Source organism: Gnatocerus cornutus, chromosome 1, assembly GCF_029298725.1.
Source record: "Gnatocerus cornutus isolate USDA-ARS CGAHR chromosome 1, icGnaCorn1.1, whole genome shotgun sequence".
NCBI classification, from domain to species: Eukaryota; Metazoa; Arthropoda; class Insecta; order Coleoptera; family Tenebrionidae; genus Gnatocerus; species Gnatocerus cornutus.
Window position 1 is genome coordinate 29,118,448 of NC_142233.1, and position 7,068 is coordinate 29,125,515.

Consider the following 7,068-nt stretch of genomic DNA (forward strand, 5'->3'; position numbering starts at 1 on the left):
TATGACTTGTAACTTTTGGTGGTTGTGTTGTAGTGTGGCGTACGAAACGATTATTATTAAATTATATGGTGAACCCGGAGGAAAGTTATTTATTAAATACGTGTCAAAATATTCATATGGACACTGAGCTTGATATGAATAAGCACTAAAATAACCATTTACAGGTTATTTGGGTTTTACGAGCTGATTATGTAAATTTTTCAAATGAGGAGCTTAACCTATAATTTTCTGAACGGCGATATGAGGCCCCTGCACATGGTTCTTTATAAGAGCACTGGACCATGTGACGGCGATTGATGAAATGCCATGGATTAAGTTTTAAAGTTATGGTCATGATCTGTGATTTGTAATCAATGGCTGTGGTCAACTCCACAGTTTTTTACCTAATGCAATTTATCAGTATCATCTGCCATCTAAATTCAAAATTTCTGCACCAAACTAGGTCGCATTGTTCCAGTTTTTACCACAAGCACAATGAAAATTACCTTGAGATGTCTGCAATATTAATTGTTCTCATAAAACTATGTAGCTGTGTCATGAACTATTCCAACCACACCTTCGAGCTACTTCCAATTTTACAGACTTTTTATTTCATGTGCACATGTTTCAACACGAGAGGAAGCTACAAAGAAAAAGTTTTGACATATTCCACGATCCTCCGAAGTCAAATAAATTTAAAACATGAACACAAATCTACCAGTTCACCACAGGTAGCTTTCAGCGCCAAATCTTGAAATATGTTAATCATTTACCGTGAATTAAAAGGCAAGAAATGCGGGAATTATCTTGAAGACGAATAATGAACTCTATAAATTTCTGCCTGGTTTAATCAGGCAACATGTTGTTTTTAGAAGTGCACTTTTCTTTGAAATAATATTGTAATATCCTGTGCTCTCCATCAATTCGGAATTTATAGTAAAAACTGTAGCACATTTATGTTTCCTGGAGCTTTTACCATTTAATTATATCAAATACGCGAAATCCGTTGGTTTCAGACAACCAAACAGGAATGCTGAATAATTAAAACAATGATTGATAGGTCTGCCTGTCATGTTAATATGTTTATTTTATTCATATGATACAAATGCCGAACATTTATAAAATGTTGCACTTGCACGTTTTTTACCAATCACTACTGACCGTCCCATAAATCATGATTAGGCAACTTCAAATAATGAAACGCCATTTTATCCGTAATCAATCAGTATCAGTGTCGAGGGTGTGATTCTGGAGATTAAGAGGAAAGTGTGCGGAAAGTGCACATCATCTAAGAGTTTAAAATCCCATTAATCCGACGGTATCTGGAAAATTGTCTGTCGTATCATGCATTTCATTAAATGTGGTTTAATGATTCACTGATCTGAATCACCGATTCTTGTGAATAATTTCCACACTGCTGTGACCTAAGGGCAAAATCGAGATTTGTTGACACTATGGCTTAAAATATTCTTTTAATTTATTCATGCGCACACCTACACTGTCTCCGCAAAAAATCGGTCGTTCTGAGACAAATTATAATGGCAAACTTGTTCGAGGAAGAAAAATGGAGGTGATTAAAATACATGAAAAGTAGACATGACGTGTATAAGGACTTTCAATGTCGTTAAGTAGCGAAAAAGAGAGATTTGTAGTAATTTATCGCGAATTTGGACGCGAAAGGCAAGACGGAGAAACATTAATTAGGCGAAAGAAATATGGTGAACCAAATGTCGGTGTGTATTTATGATCGATACTGTATAATGCCTTTGTCTGTGTGGTGCTTTAATCTGACTGATAAACGAACAGTTCTATTCATATTTGAATCGCCCTTTTCCTCTACATGTACTTGAAAAGACGGCTATGATGAATCAATCGTTAAAAACAAGAGGGCTTTAAAAGGTCAAATGAACAGAGATTTTCAAGCATGTGGGTACAGATATACGTCATTTTTCCTGCAGGGAATTTACCAATTTACAAAGGAGCAACTTTAGAAATCAGTAGAATTTGAAAAGAATAAGTTAGATGCCTGTAGTAAATTAACGTCAATTTTGTTTAATATGTTGTTTCATAAGCATCTGTCCATTTTTTTACTAATCGATACCATCATTTTATAATAAGTACACAGTTCTTGTTTGACATTCCTCAACAAAAATCAGTATTGTGTAACTCGCTCTGTCGAATGACCAATCAGAGTCGCATTCTCTGCAGGAAAAATAACGTGTAGGTGTGAGTGTAATTTTTTCTCTTCTTCCGATTTACAAAAGAGCAATTTTATAAATCAGCAGAACTTTAAAGGGATAAAATAGATACCTGTAAAGGACACATGTCAATTTTGATTAACAGATGGCTCCACAAACAACCGACAAGTTTGTAGTAATCGAAAAATATAATGATGAAAAACCATAAAACCTGCACTGAAAATAACGAGAACAAGCTTATTGCTGATGTGACAGTTTGACAAATGTGACAGTTGTTGATCGACATTCCGCAGAAATTGCAGAGTCTAAAAAATCAGCACTGAATGACCAATCACAGAACTGCATTTCAAATTTAGCGGCTACAAAAATTCTCTGCAGGAAAAATTAGGTTTAGTAGATCCCATTTTCATTATGTGTGGAATTGGGTTGATCATATTAAAATGTACGGTCTCGATATTTTCCTGGCATTTGCACAAAACCAGGAATTTTCATAATCGTAAATTCTCATTTGCATCCCCGTTGAAACTACATAAAACCGACATTTTGTGAGTGGATTAAAGTTTTAAAATGCGCACTCCATTTAAATTCCAAATCAAACATTATTTAAATCGACCGTCCTTGACCATCCGCCGGGATTAAATTATAGTAATCAGCTCTAATTGAAAATAGATTGAAAATTAAAAACGCCTGACTTTGTATTGGGGTCTATAATCTATAATAATCAGAATTTATGAAAAGCACAAAACTGGTACAAAAAGTCGAAAATCCAATCCCCGGATTTAAAGAGCCGCTTTAAAATTCCGGTCCCATCCGCAACGAAAATGAAGAAAACGACGGGGGAGTAAAAATTTCTTAATCGAACTAGTCGAAATCCAATCCTAATCTTCATCATTATTCCGTGAGTTCGCCGCCCCCAAGATTCCGTCTCTGCCACCACCGACAACATCTGTAATCCCCGCCACGCCTGATCATCAGTGCGCCACCACGTGAGTCGAATCTTGATCAAACTCTTCTCATTGTTGTTATGCGTCTGTACGAAGGTGAAGTTATGGCCTTCGGGGTGCGTGTAAATATGTACTTACTTTATAGTTAATACAAAATGTTAGGCTTGTATTACAATCTGACCGGTAACTGCCACCGAATGTTAATAGAAATGTTGTGTGGGCTTCATTTTAAGGTAATGGCTAGGAGCTACGCTAAAATTATTTAATCAAATGAATTTAATGAAATTCGATTATAATTGTATTAGGTTTCTCGTCCGAATAATCACTTATAATAACTTGTAGTAACGCTCTAGCGTGGCCCAAATCCGCGCATATTTCTAAGGAAAAAAAATCAAAAAATAAAGCAATTCAAATATACCGCCACATTCTTGCCAACCCTGGCACAACTATATCTCTAGGCGGCAGCCATGCTTCATTATGTTTAAAGCATAAAGCCCTATTTAGCTAAAATTGCAACGTCTCCAATTGGGGCAGATATGTTGGGATGGGAGGGAAGTGATTATTCGGACGAGAAACCTAATACAATTATAATCGAATTTCATTAAATTCATTTGATTAAATAATTGTATGGCGGTTTCTCGTCCTCTAATCACTTATAATAACTTGTAGATGTTTAAAGCTGCGTTGCGATTTTTCCCTTAGACAATCATCAAAAAATAAAACTATTTAGTGATGTGTGGAAGAATACGTGAATACGATTAAAGGATTTACTAAAAAATTAGTGATGCTACCCTTATTAATTATGCTCCTTCCAAAGGTGGTATGTACCTTGTACAGGTCAATTATAAAACCCTTCGAAGGACAAGGATTGTTAACCAGCGGTCTTCCAAATTACATCTATGGAAATTCCCTGTCTTTTAACAACTAAGTTAGACATATGTCTTGCAAAATGAGAATATTTCTCAGTATCAATACCAGCTGCAGAGAGAGAGTACTCTTGATCCATCTACTGATGTTTTGACTAGTTGCCTTCCTGAGGTTTATCTGGGTACCTAAGAATGAATATTCAATACCTCCATGAATGAAATCTTGTAACGTAGTAAAATGGACGCTACGAGTGAGTTTTCATCTTCTTAAAAAAAAAGAGAAGCTGTAACAGGGGTGAATATCCGCTTGTGAGCTAGTGTTTAATGCATTTAAAATCTTGATTTTATCCTCTCCATTTTGGTAACAAAAAATTTGCACCCTATGAGCAGTACCCAAAAGTCAGTGTTTACCTCGCTTGTAGGACAAATTAATGAAACAATTTAAGATTTTAGAATTAAAACCAAAAATAAGATATATTGAAGCACTGGAGAAAAGCTGCATCCATACGTCTTCATATTTGAACTTTCCTGTTCTCAACTTACAGATCCTTTAGGTACATATATTATTAAGAGGGGATAATGACAGACAATCTGGTATAACCAAACAAAGCAACGTGCTGATCTGTGACATCGTAACTATTGTTTTGGAAATAAAAACATTTTGTAGGAAAGACAAGCATGACTTCATTCTCCTTCTTCTTTTCACGATAGTCCTACCACCAATTGTGTGTGTTGATCTGTAATCGATACTAAATAACAAGGTTTACTTCAGCATCAAAACCATGCTTGTAACGGCCAGTTGGGAACCACTAATATGCCTTCAGCTTGGTCGGTAAAGATCTATTTAGGGTAAGAAAAAATTTGTCCAAGTTACTGTAAATAAATGCATCTATCGCTAAGGAATTTAAATCTCTTAGCCACGAAAAATATGTATCATATTGGTATTTAAAATTGAACACAAACTGATCCAAAAACCTGTACAATCTGATTAAAAATTGTATAATTTGGTTTCCATCGAGATCATTCAAGGATCGAGATCAGCGAAAACATTTCGTTAGAAGAAATGTACAAAGCATCCAACCATCTTCCTATGCTCGCAAAATTGGCAATCCTTCCTGTTAGCCTGAAAAGTTGTGAATTCCCCTTCAATTTATGTAAGAGAAGACTGTTGTGTTGTCCTTTCTCAATGAAAAACATTACCTCATTACAGCTTCGTAAATTTTGACGAAGCACTTGGTACCTAAATAACTGTCAAAAGTTCAAGATCATTGTTGTAAAGGGTTTTTGGTTCATTGCTGAGCCTCAGCGACATTATTGTTTCTATTTTGGAGTTCCTAACTGTGGAAATTCCACAAGACAAAAAAAAAAAAAAAAACCATTCATATATCCTCAGTTTATACCTGCAAACTTCTAAAAACCAGATTCTGTAACCAGCAGTCGGTACGAACAGTTTGGTCACTGCGTCGTCACCCTAGCTGTCAGTAGAAATAAAACACATTGTAAGCAGTCTTTTCTCAATACAATATACGAAAGAGATCGTACTTTTTAACATAGAACTCCACCAGCCATAATGCCCGACCTGAGCTGGATGCATCGTACTTTCAATTTCCAGTGATTCATTTCGTATTGAATTATATGCTTTTGCAATATTCGAGTGCCACCCTTCAAGATCCTGTGAACTGCTTTAGCAATCAACATATTGGAGTTATATTTTCTGAGGACTTGGTGAAAAATAAGTAAATTCCCCTTGAAAAATTTGCACATAGAGCTATCCGTATTTTACTGCTGGATATGCTGATACCAAAAGTGCTAACCAATAAGTAAATGTCCCAACAGTACATGTGAAGTGTCGTTGAAAACATCAAATCTTCTTGGAGATTTTAGTTTTCTTGTCGTCAAGTAAAAGAATAAGGATGTTGATAGTATCAAAAAAGACGACCTAAAAATTTGTCTTGGAAGAGAAGTGGATTACTTTTGTCTCTGTTTGTAATGAAACCAAGTTCCTCTAATAGAGTTGTTGTTAGTATCGGATTGGATGAACACTGTGTGTGAGTATCTCCAAGTATCCTATCGGGGTAACATCTAAATAGATGATACAGAGGATGCCTTTGTTTCCTAGCCAAGTTGCAACGAGTCTCATTATTTTAGTAAAAAACCAGTAGAGCTGAGTTCAGCTCAAAATCAACCAGCCAAATTCATACAGTATATCCTGAAACCAAAATCTGAAAGATACTTTCGGTGTCCACTACGAACGGAAACAACAAAATAGGTTAATTTTGCCATAAAATTACTTCGCTTCATGGACTTGATTCTGTACGATCGTCCTCCATTATAAATGAAAAGAATCAACAATGTTTATCAGCTCTCTAGGGTTCAGTATGAACCGATTACTGTCACAGGGCTTTTCTACTAAGAAGTGGTAGTTTGGGGTGAGGTTCCATAATCAGATTGTCCCCTTGCGAATTAAATCGTCAATGGCCTTGAAATTCCTATGTGTTTTGTTGGAGAGACTAGTGATTGAAGAACCAGATTGTTATGGAGTTTTAAGAAAGGGAATTTTTAACCCTTAATCCATCAGAAATGACCAAGTGATTGGTAATTTGTTTCCATTTCTGAAGAGTGCTGTGGCACCTACAACGAATATACTTACGGTATATTTCCGTCTTGTACCGCGACTCTCTCGTTCAATACGACGAGGCTCTCCGGTTTAACGATGCCCATGGCTGTCTCCTTAGGTTCGCTTACTCCCCCCCTTTTCTTTGAACAAACCTAGCTGGAAACCTTGGTTGAGAGACACCCTGAACGTTTGGAGTGCTAGCTCCATAGCCTTGGCCACTTTGATACGTTCTCATAGACCTGAACAAAAAAACTTGGTTTGATGGAAGCTACAACGGCGCTGAAGAGGCATAAGCCTAAAGCGACGCTTTCAACAGTATGTAATACATCTTTGTCTGTATTGTTTACTTTGACTTGTACATCTGTTGAATAAAATACATTTTAGTACTACTGTTACAACCTGTCCTACAGATGTTGAAGGGTAAGTAAGTAAGCTTTGCCGCCGTTCGACGGATAATTTCGACA

The 7,068-nt window shown here is 36.2% G+C and overlaps 1 long non-coding RNA gene across 1 annotated transcript; it reads right to left on the minus strand.

Moving 5' to 3' along the window:
• Positions 1–5,198: 5,198 nt before the first annotated feature.
• LOC148181374 (uncharacterized) lies at positions 5,199–5,751 on the minus strand. Its single transcript, XR_015770861.1, has 2 exons — positions 5,530–5,751; positions 5,199–5,462 (listed from the first exon to the last, which is right to left on the minus strand). It is a non-coding gene; the product is annotated as an uncharacterized LOC148181374 (long non-coding RNA).
• Positions 5,752–7,068: the final 1,317 nt, after the last annotated feature.